The sequence below is a fragment of the Lissotriton vulgaris genome, chromosome 4_1 (genome assembly GCF_964263255.1).
Source record: "Lissotriton vulgaris chromosome 4_1, aLisVul1.2, whole genome shotgun sequence".
In the NCBI taxonomy this organism is placed as follows: Eukaryota; Metazoa; Chordata; class Amphibia; order Caudata; family Salamandridae; genus Lissotriton; species Lissotriton vulgaris.
Genome location: NC_141691.1, coordinates 486,661,856 through 486,677,286, shown reverse-complemented (window position 1 = coordinate 486,677,286; position 15,431 = coordinate 486,661,856). Strand labels below are relative to the sequence as shown.

The 15,431-nt window shown below is 42.3% G+C and overlaps 1 pseudogene; it reads right to left on the bottom strand.

Moving 5' to 3' along the window:
* Positions 1-13,908: 13,908 nt before the first annotated feature.
* On the bottom strand, positions 13,909-14,811 carry LOC147718875 (uncharacterized; annotated as a pseudogene).
* Positions 14,812-15,431: the final 620 nt, after the last annotated feature.

Genomic DNA, 15,431 nt, shown 5'->3' with positions numbered 1-15,431 from the left:
CTAGCAGCGGTGTAAACAAATAAAGCGCTCCTACAATGCGAGCTGATTAAATAAATAAATAAATAGCAGCGCTGTATGCAAATAAGCGGTCCAGCAGAGCGAGATGAATTAATGGTAGCGACGAGTGCAAGCAGCTGGGGAGATACCAGGCAGTTAGGGGAGGCAGGTCGGGTTGATGTAGAGGCCCCATCACTGGGAACCTCTTGTGCCAGAGCCCTGACACTTTCCCGGGCAAAATTGTGGGGGTGCTTCCTCACCACATGCCGGATCATTGTGAAGTTCCCAAAAGAGTACTTTTTTAAGGGGTTACCCCGTGACAGCTCTTCTTTGCAGATCCTGCACTCCACTTTTGGAGCATTCACCTTTTTTTGGCCAGGTGGGATTTTAAAAAATTTCCAAATGAAATGTTCCTTAACTTTTCGTTGAGGAGGCTCTTTATTGATGAATTCTGGTTCATCCTCACTGCTGGATTGTCTGGCAGCCAAGAAATATCAAGGAGCAAAAAGGCAGGTCTTGCAGTCACAAAAGTGAAAGAAGAAGTGAAGGAAATGGGTGGGGATTTCATTCTTTGTAAAAAAAACTGTTAGCAACCTATGAAAAGTGTTATTTTAAGGTCACATGACCCGACGCGCTTACGCTACGCGCTCCGGAGCGCTTCCGGGTGCGCACACGCGGCGCGAACGTAGGCGCTTCCGGGGGCGTATACGCGGCGCAAACGTAGGTGCTTCCGAGGGCGCTTACGTTGCGCACCGAAGTGACGTTATTTGTATGGTACGAAATGTTTTGTATTATTATTAACTTTTCATTCATATTTTTTTTCACGAACGAAAGCGGCGCTCTGGGTGCGCTTTTCGGTGAGCTTACCGGTGAGCTTACCGGAGAGCTTACCGGAGCGCGCACCCAGAGCGCAAAAGGAAAAAATAATATAAAAAAAAAATCAAAAATGAATACTTACACAAAACAGCAAATTGTAAAAAAAAACATAGGTTAGAAACTCGATATATAGAAAGGAATTAGCATTTAAAAAACCTATGAAATTCACTGAAAAAACCATAGGTTTCACACCAGTTATAGTTAGGAATTAGCATTTAAAAAACCTATTAAATTCACTGAAAAAACCATAGGTTTCACACCAGTTATAGTTACCTGGAAATTTTACTGACATAAAACCATTGAAATTCCCACGTTATAGTTAGTTGGACTCACTATAACTTGCGCGCCTGCAATGCACTGCTGATGATGTCACATATTACATCACTCATGACATGGTCAGTGACATCACTCATGACATCACTGATGACACCATCCTTGTGACAGAGTGAGAGTCCTCCTTTCAGTGTAATGTAAGTCTTGAAACACATATTCAAGAATAGAATTTAACATTTTCAAAAAAGTGGAGATACTCATACTACCGTATTTTCCGGATACAAAATTAGACCGTTTGTTTTCATGGTTTTTTTTAACAGCGCGGACTACTCCTGAAGGTTCCCGCGCTTCCGGCCCAGCCGGAGGTGGGGGAGGGTGGCTCTAATCCGCCCGCCAGCCACAGAGGTGAAGAGTCGAAGAGCATTGCATCCTGGGGGCTCCCGCGCACAATTGGCTTTCAAGCCGCAACTTCGCTCCTACTTCGCCCCTACTGCCTGGTGGGTACCCCCGAGGCCTCCCGCAGAAATTGGCAGCCATAATGCCGGAGGATTCCCGCCGGAGCATTGCATCGGTGGACAACGCTGAGGATCCGCGATAGCATCCACGGAGTCGGAGGACGCCGCCGGGCACTGGAGCTGCTTCACTGCGGTAAGCTGAGCGTACTTGGAGGACTAGCGGGTTGAGAGATTACGGTAGGCTTGCAATATTCCCAGCATACAAGCAAGGTTGAAGAAACATTTCCCACCTAAGTTACATGGTTCAAAAGTGACAATAGCGAGCAACCAAAATACATGAGGTAGCAATCGGTACATTACAAGAGAAAAAAGTGATAAGTGTGCAGGTTACCGGTATAACAAAATACATGAGGTAGCAATCGGTACATTACAAGAGAAAAAAAGTGATAAGTGTGCAGGTTATAAAAGCGTACAAGGTACAAGTAGAGCGTTGGACTGTGCTGGAAGTGGGGGTAGTCTTGGGGTAGTCTTATACGGCGAGTATAGCACAAAACCTAAATTTGATCAAGCAAAGTGGGGGGTCGTCTTATACGCCGGGTCGTCTTATACGCCGGAAAATACGGTAGTTACAACAAAAAATTCAGTAACTCCACCATCTATATACACATCCACTCATTCACAAACAGTTCTATATAGTCATTCATACATATACTCACTCATTATATGTAGTGATACACCTATACATCCTGTTACACACTGACAGTCATCCAAAAGTTACTCACACACATATTCACACATGCAAAAAAACTAATGAACATTCATTTATTTGCATATACAGCTATACACACACTACCACTTTACTTCTAAGAATACTTACACATACTTACTCTCTTAAACAATCACTTATATAAACACATACTAATTTAAACAGGAACTCTTATAATCTCTCACTCTCACATATACTCAGTTTTATAAATCAATACTCACATATACTAGATTAAAACATAGTTACTGAAAAAGACAATAGTGAGACAGTCGTTTACTCACTAACATACACATATACACACTCATACATCTATACAGTCCTGTACAGATGCTGTCTTCAAAACACATACAAACAGTGAGTCAGTCACCAACCCATACAGCCACTTATACACAAAGTGAAACACTGATACATACATTTCAATATATAAAAGTTACTTGCTAATATATGTATTCACTAAGATACACTTAATAAGGCAGTTAACCAATCAATTATTTTAAAAACAAACATCCATTTACACACTTATTTAACCATTTATTATTGCATCGTACTTTACAAATACATATAAAAAAATATATTTTTTTCAGAAAGACAAACATTCACTGGATGGTGTCATCAGTGATGTCATGAGTGATGTCACTGACCATGTCATGAGTGATGTAATATGTGACGTCATCAGCAGTGCATTGCAGGCGCGCAAGTTATAGTGAGTCCAACTAACTATAACGTGGGAATTTCAATGGTTTTATGTCAGTAAAATGTCCAGGTAACTATAACTGGTGTGAAACCTATGGTTTTTCCAGTGAATTTAATAGGTTTTTTAAATGGTAATTCCTTACTATAACTATTCCTTACTATATATGGTTTTTTCAGTGAATATATATCTGAATATATATATGTTGCCGACTGCTTTGCAGTCGGCAACGCCCACCACAGCAGGTGTTTTAAATGAAGGGTGTGCAGTAAAACAGCGCTTTCATCTCTGTGAACTACACGCCACTGAAGAAGGGAGTTTGAGGCTCTTGAAACGCGTCTGGCGTAAGGATTGTGTGATGTATTCTCTGCCATGTCGCCTGCTTGCACGCTGCCATTAAACAAAGTGATGACATTTGATTCTTCCAGTGACCTTCTTCAAAAGGGTTTCCTGCAATTGTTGTATATATATATATATATATATTCACTGAAAAAACCATAGGTTATAGACCATATATAGTTAGGAATTCGCATTTACAAAACCTTATTTTACTCACACAAAACCATTGAAATTCCATATATAGTTAGTTGCACTAACTATATATTGCGCACCCGCAATCCACTGCTGATGATGTCACATATTACATCATTCATGACATGGTCAGTGACATCACTGATGACATCACTGATGACATCTCAAATGACATCACTGATGACATCACTGATGACATCTCATTTGACATTACTGATCACATCACTGATGATATCATTCATGTGATAATACGATGAACCTCTTCAGACTCTAATATAACCTTAGATACAATCAGTGTAAACAGACACTCACAGACGGTCACTCATCCATGGAGTTACTCACACACCTAGTCAGTCATGCAAAGAATCAATCACACTTCCATTTCCTCAACTATACAGTTATACAAACTTTACTTATTCAAACATATACTAACACATATTTACTCTCTTATACAATCCCTGATACAAGTTCACAATGATCCATACAGCCACTAACACATTCACTGGCTCTTATGCACAGTTATTTATATATGTCAACTCTCACATGTACTGTGTTTTACATATGTACTTACTTTGACATGTAGCACTGAGATATCCATTCACTCACCAATACACTCATGCACACAGTCAACCGCCCATACAGCTGTTTCCACATGCACTTTTGAAACCATACATCTAGTGAATCAACTGCTCACACATCTATGCACAGAGTCATACACCTCCCAGCCACCCACACACACACTCAGTCTCCCATACAAATACTTGGGCAACCAATCAATAACCCATATAGTTACTCATATAGCTACTTATCAACACATGCAACAGTTTACGGAACAACAGACATAATGATGCACAAATTAAGACAGTTTAGTCACTAACCCATGCACTCAGTGAGACACATTTAATCACTCACTCATACAGTCAGTCATGCACCTACTAAATCCTTCATCCAGACACTTATACATCCACTCATTCTTCAATATGTAAGACATATTTTAACTTTACAGAAACATACAGTCACTGGATGTTGTCATCAGTGATGTCATTTGAGATGTCATCAGTGATGTCATCAGTGATGTCACTGACCATGTCATGAATGATGTAATATGTTACATCATCAGCAGTGGATTGCGGGTGCGCAATATATAGTTAGTGCAACTAACTATATATGGAATTTCAATGGTTTTGTGTGAGTAAAATAAGGTTTTGTAAATGCGAATTCCTAACTATATATGGTCTATAACCTATGTTTTTTTCAGTGAATTTTCAAGGTTTTGTAAATGCTAATTCCTAACTATATATGGTGTATAACCTATGGTTTTTTCAGTGAATTTTCAAGGTTTTGTAAATGCTAATTCCTAACTATATATGGTCTATAGCCTATGTTTTTTCAGTGAATATATATATACATACATATATAAACATATATCATCTGTATATCTATATAAATACAAACATAAATGCATGCATACATATACTTATATGCATACAGATGCATGTTATTTACATGAAAGTTGAAAAAACACTAATAAAAGCAAAGCTAAAAAGCCACCTCATTACAAACAGAATGGCTTTAACTTAAACGAGGGCGAGATCTATTGCATTTTCAATGCTTGTTTACTTTGGTTCCATCAAGAAGCCATTCAGATGTGTCACACATTTGCCATAAATTCTGAATGTTAGCACTCTAGTTGCACATTAGATCACTGTAGTAAAGCTACTGCTCACCAGGGACGTCTGCTGCTGGTATTCAAAGTGCATGTTTCAGTCTGCATGTCAGAATTTTTTTAATGAAATAGAAGAGGATTTGAGAAGTCACTCAAAATGATCCCTAATTTTTCTTTCTGAAGCACTAATCATACTTTCTATGGCAAAATTAACCCCCTCATGTTGTTCCTTTTTAAATTGAGTGTTTTCAGACTTACAACTTCATTCCAATCAAGATGGCTTCTGGTGTGCCATACTTTTGTCATAAGTAAGACTGTTAGCGCTCTAGTTGTTCTTTAGAACACTCTGGGACATTCTGTCATTGGGCTATACTTGGGGTACATCTGGGTGATATTTGGGCTACATTTAGGCTCTTTTGTCTCTGGTGGCCATCTTGGGAGACTGTATGTCAGAATTTTTTAATGAAATTGAAGAGGGTTTGAGAAGTCACTCAAAATGTGCCCTAATTTTTAGGTCTCGCCTGTCGATGCGCATGCGCATCGAGCTTGCGAGACTATGGGGGCTTATCCACTCTTTACCCAACTTGCAAGGAATCGTGGCGATTCCTTGCAGGCACGAGAAATTTAAGCTCAATGCGCATGCGCATTGAGCTTAAAAGCGCGTGCACATGCCCCCAGCCGCCTGCCTTGCCTACTCTCTCTCTTACAGCCTCCCCCAGCTCCGCCCCCTCACTTCCTGATTGCACGGCCGCTAGGCCGTGCCTCCCCTACTCTCCTCCCCCCTCCAGCCCGTCTGCAATCTGACTCATAGCGGCCGTGCCTCCCCTACTCTCCTCCCCCCCTCCAGCCCGTCTGCAATCTGACTCATGACCCTGAGAAGTCCGAGCCCGTCGGTGTCAACAGCTTCCTCCATTCCTCCACTGCACTTCCCTACGCCAACCACCCTTTGTTCAGCACCGCCTTGTGATGACTCTACCCTTCGACCTGTGCCTCTGGTGCATCTAGTCCACACTGCCTTGTTTCCTTTCTTATCCGCTGCCATCACCCTCCAGAAACTCCTTGCACAGCTTACGGCCCACAGAGAGCTGAGCCTGTCCTCTGGGTGAACTGTGACTGGTGTGTCTGTCCCCGACTCCCGTGCCATTCAATCCAGCCGTAATCTTTCCCTTTGTGGGGGTACACATGATGCCAAAACACTTGAATAAATGAATTTGTATCCTTAACATGACATGTCACGTTCCTTGTCCGCCAGCACCAGGATACCAGTATTGGTGACAATCGTTCTCTATAAATGTCATAAATAAATAAAATAACAGTCTATCATGTATAGCAGGCTGAATGCTGTTCTAGAGGAAGGGTCACAATGACTTCAGTGTCATGGGGAGCAGCAGCCTTTGATGTGCCGGCCGGCCATGCAGTGAGGAGAAATGCCATCTGTTGCTTTGCGCTCGGCCTCAGGCCGGCATTTCTCCTCCCCTAATTATTCTAAGGCTGCTGCTCCCCATGCGTCTCGTCATCACCCTTCCTCCCTTGTTTACATCTCTCCTTCCGCTAACACGCTGTTCTCTCCCGAATCCTCCCTTCCCTCACAACCCATTACTTGCTCATTACATTTCTTGTTTGATATTCTAACGCACTTACTTCTGCCCAGATGCATAAATATAAAAATGGTCATGTATTTCTACGCCCTCCCCTAACGTGTGTTGTATGCTGCGCTAAAGAAACATTTAGCAGGGTTTGCAGTTTCAGCACTCTTATTTTGTTTGGCTGATTTGAGCACGACTGTGTATATGCACTTAGATGCAAAATATCACCTAATTTCATTGCACAATACATGCTGCTGATACTTATAATATATAAACTACATTGTGCTTGATTTCTTTTTAATAGATTCGTACTATATTTTGTGAAACTGACACTCTGCAAAAAAGGTGCGATAGACTATTTTATAAAATCGAGCTCCTGACATTTGCTCGTAGCTCTGTAAGTGATTGCAGTTCTTGGGCATTCCAGCCAGTTCCCACCAGTGCGCTGTGCTCTGGGTTCAAGGCGCTGTGTTTAGCTCGTGCCTTCACTGGACACAGTCTCAGGCTTGGGGGCGATTGTGTTTCTTAATTTGCCTTGATTTCGAGGTCTACCTTTGTGCCAGTGCATCCCGCCAGCCTCTTTGTTGAGGAACTAGTAGACCGCGATGGACAGGGCTGACCTTTTTGCAAACCATACATGTAACTATGGTCATGTACTTCTACGTGTGTTGTATGCTGCGCTAAAGAAACATTTAGCAGTCTTTACAGTTTCAGGACTCTTATTTTGTTTATTCAGTTCAAAGGGCATTCTAAATGTAGTGCTTAATGGCTGGTCGATTTTAAGATACATTTATTTTTCACTTGTCTTGAAAAGTTGAAGTGCATAAAAAAGTATGGAAACCGTAATCCTGAGAGACTCTCCTCCCCCCTCCTCCTCCTACTCTCCTCCCCTGCCTGCCGTGTCGCACCTCTCCCCTCCCCACCCCCTCCCCTGCCCGCCGTGTTACGGTCTTTGCAACTCCCCAGCCATATGTTGCTTTGTTTTCGCTGCTTCTTTGTTGTTGTGTCCCCCCACATCTGCCTCTCACCGCACCGACGCCACCTCGCCTCAGACGGCCCCCTCCCTCCCCTCTCTTTCTCGCACACTTCTTTCGCCCTTTAGCCTCCACCCTCAACACCTCACCCTCACTCACCCTCACCCTCACCACCCTCAACCCCTCACCCTCACCCTCACCCACCCTCACCCTCACTCACCCTCACCCTCACTCACCCTCACTCACCCTCACTCACCCTCACTCACCCTCAACCCCTCACTCACCCTCGCTCTCACTCATCCTCACTCACCCTCAACCCCTCACCCTCACCCTCACTCACCCTCAACCCCTCACCCTAACTCACCCTCACCCTCACTCACCCTCAACCCCTCACTCACCCTCACCCTCACTCACCCTCAACCCCTCACCCTCAACCTCAACCCCTCACCCTCACTCACCCTCACCCTCACTCACCCTCACTCACCCTCACTCTCACTCACCCTCAACCCCTCACCCTCACTCACCCTCACTCACCCTCAACCCCTCACCCTCACTCACCCTCACCCTCACCCTCACTCACCCTCAACCCCTTACCGTCACACAGTGCAATAGGTCTCGGAGCATTTGAGTTAGAGCTTTTAGAAATGTTTATGGCTTTTTTATTTGTAATTCTTTAGCATTGGCTACAGGAAACAAAAATGCTAAAGATTTACAAAAAAACCCCATAAACAATTCTAAAAGCACTAACTCTAATGATGCGAGACCTATTGCATTTCCAATGCTTGTTCTTTCTGCAGCACTAATCATAATTCATATGGCAAAATATACCCCCTCATTTTGTTCCTTTTTAAATTAAATGTTTTAAGAGTTACCACCTTATTCCAATCAAGATGGCTTCAGGTGTGCCATACCTTTGTAATAAGTAGGACTGTTAGCGCTCTAGTTGTTCTTTAGAACACTCTGGGACATTCTGTCATTGGGCTATACTTGGGCTACATCTGGGTGACATTTGGGCTACATTTGGGATCTTTTGTCTCTGGTGGCCATTTTGGGAGACTGCATGTCAGAATGTTTTAATGAAATAGAAAAGGATTTGAGAAGTCACTCAAAATGTGCCCTAATTTTTCATTCTGCAGCACTAATCATACTTTCTATGGCAAAATATACCCCCTCATGTTGTTTCTTTTTTAAATGAAATGTTTTAAGAGTTACCACTTTATTCCAATCAAGATGGCTTCAGGTGTGCCATACCTTTGTAATAAGTAGGACTGTTAGCGCTCTAGTTGTTCTTTAGAACACTCTGGGACATTCTGTCATTGGGCTATACTTGGGCTACATCTGGGTGATATTTGGGCTACATTTGGGCTCTTTTGTCTCTGGTGGCCATTGTGGGAGACTGCATGTCAGAATGTTTTAATGAAATAGAAAAGGATTTGAGAAGTCACTCAAAATGTGCCCTAATTTTTCATTCTGCAGCACTAATCATACTTTCTATGGCAAAATATACCCCCTCATGTTGTTTCTTTTTAAATTAAATGTTTTAAGAGTTACCACTTTATTCCAATCAAGATGGCTTCAGGTGTGCCATACCTTTGTAATAAGTAGGACTGTTAGCGCTCTAGTTGTTCTTTAGAACACTCTAGGAGGCTGCAGTAGAACACAAAGGAATCAACTGACAGTCTCTGTCCTTGTTGGATGTACATGTTTTACTGAGAATGTCAGACTTCATTTTCACATGACTGAGAAAGATAATGTGAATTTACAGAAAATATGCTTTCAGTTTAGCTTATAGATCCCCTTCCAAACCACTGTGGGAAAATCATGAGATATTAGTTTTCTTTCAAACAATATTCATGATATCACAGCAGAAGGTTTTTTCACATGGTAAAATCACCTTAGAACCCACCACAATTCCTAAAACGAGTATGGTACCATCAACAAATGATTTATAATGTAACTAAAGTCCTAAAACCCTCTATTAACTACAATGCTTTTTAATGAGGTGCTATCATGTATATTGGTCCCAAGATGGCTGCCAACACTTCTTGGATGAAGTGCTGACAGCCAATCAGATCAGATGTGTGGTTAGGCTCCGCCCAGATATATATCTTTTTTTGAACCTAAATTACTCAAAATCCACTGGAGCACATATATTGAGACCTAGCAAAGGCACATCGGGCTAACAGTCCCTACAATTTTGCCAAGTTTTGTGCAAATCCATTCAGCCGTTCGAGCTAAAAGTGAGGCCAACCGCCCTATGGAAATTAACATGGGAAAAACGCGTTTTGGGACCCCCCTTTTTTCTCGGCCCCCCCTTGATGAAACCCCCCCAAATTGTCAGGGGCTGCTCAGAAACAAAATGTTCCATTTTCCTGAAAATTTCAGCCAATTCCGTCCACAAACGCCAAAGTTATTAGACATAGAATTTTCAAAAATCCCATAGAGAAAAAATCCTAACTATATATACCTACTGGCGACCGCCAGTAGGTAATATATATATATATATATATATATATATATATATATATATATATATATATATATATATATATATATATATATATATATATATATATATATATATATATATATATATATATTCACTGAAAAAACATAGGTTTCAGACATGTTATAGTTAGGGATTAGCATTTGAAAAACCTTTGAAATTCACTGAAAAAAACCATAGCCTTTAGGGGTGTTATAGTTAGTTGGACATTTCACTCGTACAAAGCCATTGAAATTCCCCAGTTGTACTAACTATAACTCGTGCGCCCGCATTCACTGCTGATGATGTCACATATTACATCATTCATGACATGGTCAGTGACATCACTGATGACATCACTGATGACATCTAAAATGACATCACTGATGACATCATCCAGTGAATGTGGTTTGGTTTGATATTTAAATAACTATTACATATATATAGCAATCTGCCTTGAAGAGTGGATGTATAAGTGTCTTAATGGAGGATTTAGTAGCAATATGATTGACTGTCTAAGTGACGAATTTAAAGTGTCTCACTAAATATATGGGATAGTGATTAAACTGTGTGAATTCCTGTATCACTCTATCTCTTGTTGTGTAAACTACTACATAAGTTGGTTACTTGGTATGTGAAAGTCTATATTAGTTAAGAATTAGTTAAATGAGTATTTGTATGGGATAGTGAATGAATGTGTGTGTGGTTGGGTGGGAGGTATGTGACTGTCCAAAGATGTGTAAATAGTTGATTTAGTAGCTATATGAGCTTAAGACTGTATGCGGAAACAGTTGTTTGGGTGAGTGAATCTCTTTTACGGGTGTTGTGATGAGCAAATATATTTCTCAATGATACATGTCCAACAAACTAGAAATATAAAAGGCAGTGTATGTGACAGTTGTTGTATATAAATAAATATACATAAGACTCAGTGATTGTATGAGTGACCTATGGATAACTGTATATTTGTAATAGTGATTTTATAACACGCTAAATATGAATAAATAAAGTGGTGTTTGTGTAAGTGTGTAGCTTAGTAAATATAAGTCTGATCAATTGTTTGCATTAGTGAGTAGGATGACTGCTTAAGTGAATAGGATGTGTGCTGGTGTGTAATGTTGATGTAGCTGTATAAGTATATTTATTAGTGTTCTATTGATCTTTGTTAGCATGTATGAGTGAATCTATAGATAAGTCTTTAGATGTGTGTGTAGATGTAGGAATCACTGAGTGGGTTTTTAGAAACTTGTATTGGTGTGTCAATGGTTTCAAATGTGGAACTCCATATTTTATAGTGAGTGTTGAAATGTTATACTAGTGTATGATAAGATGTATGAGATTGTCACGTGGATGATAAAAAAAATACACAAGATGATGGACGGAATGCTGCACAATGGCAAAACATTCACCCCCAGTCACAGATCTGGGTTTAATCCATCGTTATTTTGCTCACCAAACCACCCCAGTTCAGACATGGCCATATGCAAATCAGTCTTGACCATGAACCTCATGGGAACAGTCCAGCCCGACCTGCCAAGCCATGTCTGCCCTGCACTGGAATCAAGCATCCTCAGACCAGTTTCTGGCTATCAGCCGTCTTCAGCTAGAATAGCTTGACTCCAGTGTCTTAGTGAGCAAGGGACCCACGTCTGGGCATACCCTTCCCACATAGGGTGAACAGCAAAAGACACAAGATGATGGACGGAATGTTGCAAAATGGCAAAACATTCACCCCCCAGTCACAGATCTGGGATTAATCCATCGTTATTTTGCTCACCAAGCCACCCCAGTTCAGATATGGCCATATGCAAATCAGTCTTGACCCTCTGCCTTATGGGAACAGTCAAGCCCAAACTGCCAAGCCAAGTCTTCCCTGGACCGGAATCAAGCATCCTAGGACCGGTTTCTGGCTATCAGCCATCTTCAGCCAGGATAGCTTGACTCCAGTGGCTTAGTGAGCAAGAGACCCACGTCTCTTGTTCACTCGGATCCACCGCGCTCATATATATATAAATTACTTTAATTGTCATTTTCTCAGGAACTACTAAATGGATTTACACCAAATAAGTAAAAGGCACGAGTCTGAACCAAGAACCACCTCTTTGCCAAATTTGATGTCATTCCGTTCAGCAGTTCGGGCTGTAGCTAATGTTAAAGGTCCTATGGGAAATTGCATGGGGAAAACGCGTTTTGGGACCCCCCTTATTTCTTGGCCCCCACTTTATGAATCATCGAGAAACTTTCAGAGCGGACTGGAGCTGGCCAAAGGTTTGGAAAATTTTGCACAGATTCTTCAATGAGCGCCAAAGTATTAAAGCCCATTTCGCTCCTCCCAGGGATCAGCACAGTGGACCACGCCATCTTGGTCCACTGGCTAAGTCGAGTGGGAATCACCGACTCAGCCCTTGCCTGGATTAAATCCTTTCTTGAGGGTAGATCCTTTCAGGTGTCTGATGGTTTCTCCACGTCTAAAGCCTTGACCATGCAGTGTGGGGTCCCCCAGGGCTTCTCCCTGAGCCCCACACTTTTTAACGTTTATATGTCCCCCCTCGAAGACGTTATCACTCCTTTTGGCGTCAAGCTCAGTGATGTACGCGGACGACACTCAGCTGGTGGTGTCCATCAATCAATCAAACACTAGCCTAGAAAATCTCGCCAGATGTCTCGAAGGTATCTCACAATGGATGTCTGACTCAAAACTCAAGCTCAACGGCGACAAATCGGAGATCCTTTTCCTTGGCAACCAGAACAAACTACCCACAAATCTTTCCTGGCCACCCTGCATGGGTACCTACCCAACCCCTAAAACCGAGGTCAAAAGCCTAGGCATCTGGCTCGACCAGGACCTTAATTTTAAAACCCAGGCCAGAAAAACCTCAGGGACCTGCTTCGGCCTAATTCGCATGGCCCGAAAGATCCTCCACCTGATTCCCTTCCAGTCCAGGAAGCTACTGATGCAGGGACTGGTTAACTCAAGGTTAGACTACGGTAACGTCTTGTACCTGGGAGCCCCTGCATCAGTCATTCAGAAACTACAGGTGGCCCAAAACGCGGCAGCTAGAGTCCTTACAGGAACCAAAGCACGGAGCTCGGCGAAACCAGCCCTCAAAAGCCTACACTGGCTCCCAGTGAAAGAGCGCATCACTTTCAAGACGCTCTGCATATCGCACAAAATCTTGCACGATAAGGGCCCTCCAATACTCAGATCCCTGATGAAACCACACCAGTATACCAAACATCTAAGATCTGATACACTTGCCCTGGCTTCCATCCCAAGAATAAAAAGGCAATATCTGGCGGCCGCATGTTCGCCTACAACGCGCCAAAGCTCTGGAACACCCTCCCACTAGCCATGAGGAGAGATCATAATCTCCTCTCCTTCTGAAAACAATTAAAAACTTGGCTCTTCCCCTAACCTCCCTGTTTTCTGGCCTCCACAAGGAAAAAACTAGGTCCTCTCAGCGCTGGGATGCCCAAGGGTAGCTATGCGCTCTACAAATCCACTTCCAAATTCCAAAATTCCAGACAGAATGAAAGCCCTCTAGAAAGTACTTCAATTTGTACAGGTGTTAAAGTACGATTAGAAAGATTTACCTCTGTCATGGAGTTTACTTTTTCGCCGCTTTGCCTCTGGTTACCACTCCTATTGGGCTTGAAGCCGCCTCGGAAGGTTTGTTGCCTCTTTCGCGTCCTTCTCTGCCGCCTCTTCCACGCCCTTTTGATGGGGTGCCTGTCTGGCATTCCTTGGCCATCAGGGCTACTTCCTTTAAAATTAAATCTTTTACTGGAATCATTTCCAATGACTCAGAAATGTCACTTTCAATCGATTCATTATCGTCATCCAAAGTTACTGATTCACCCGAAGTCGTTGCACCTTGGTTCGGCACCTTTGTCTTTTTTCCGGGTGTAGTATGATTTTTTGTTGTTGTTTTTTTGGCGGCATCCCTGATTACATCATACCGCTTGGCAAAGGTTAGGATTTGACCCTTGCTATAGTCGACTTCATCGCGGTGAAATTTCCGCTGCTTTTTTTCTTTAATTTCATCCTCTATTTTATCGAGGCGTTTATTCATTTTGTCCATCTCTGTGGTAAATTCACTTTCCGTATACTTAGCTTTCAGTTTCGTGATTAATGCCTCATTTTCAGTATTGAATTTAGCACACTCCTTTTCAGCATTCTTTATTAGCATTTTTAACATATTGACTGAACAGGCATGGTTATTCTCCATCTACTCGCTAATCAGTTCGGGGTCAGGATTTTGAAATGTAGGTATAATGAAGATCCTTAAACCACGCGGTATCCTATTACATTCAAGATACTTGGTTAGGGCAGCCGCCTCCCACCAGCGCGATTGCTCACGTTTAAGGTTCTTCCAAAGTGCATCCCAGAGTAATTTCAGTTCATTTACTTGCTTACCAGGTGGTCTTGTCTCTTCCCCCACACTGGATTCGGTTGATGTGAAGAGTTTCGCTGCTGCTTCCACCCTCCTGTTATTTCTTGATTCTGCCATACTGTCTGACACTACAAACCGGCCGGTATGTTGTTGTTTGCACCGTAATTTCCGTGTTGCACTGTTGCTGGCTGTCACTGTTACCCTATCCTGGGCGGGAAACCGCTGTAAGTTCAAATTTCAATCAACTCCGATCTGATCCAGAATATCGGATAATATCAGTTGTTTGCGGGCTTTCGTAAAGTTCAAAACTCGCTTTTTTCTTCTCCGATGCGATTCCTCAATCCAGTGCGGCCATGAGTCAGGCGGGCAAAAGCAATTATTTAAACTATAAACACACATGGAAATGGCGTGTTTAAGCCCACTTGAACGGCGGGCTCACAACGGGGTACGCCAACCCCTACTATATAAACACACTCCTGGTCAAGATTCATCCATGAAAAACCAGAGTCGGAGCCCAGTTGTAGTACGGTGCTGTCAGTTTATTCAGCAGAGAAAAACCCAACGCGTTTCGAGATCAGCCGATCTCTTGCTCATGGGTGGAGCTCACCAGTACCAGCATTCATTTAAAGTGACATACTATTTTGAAAATGCAACACGTGATCATCGACATAAAGAAAATAAACAAGTTAGGGCTATGTCTGCCGAATAGAAACAGTGTTTCATGTAAACAATTGTAT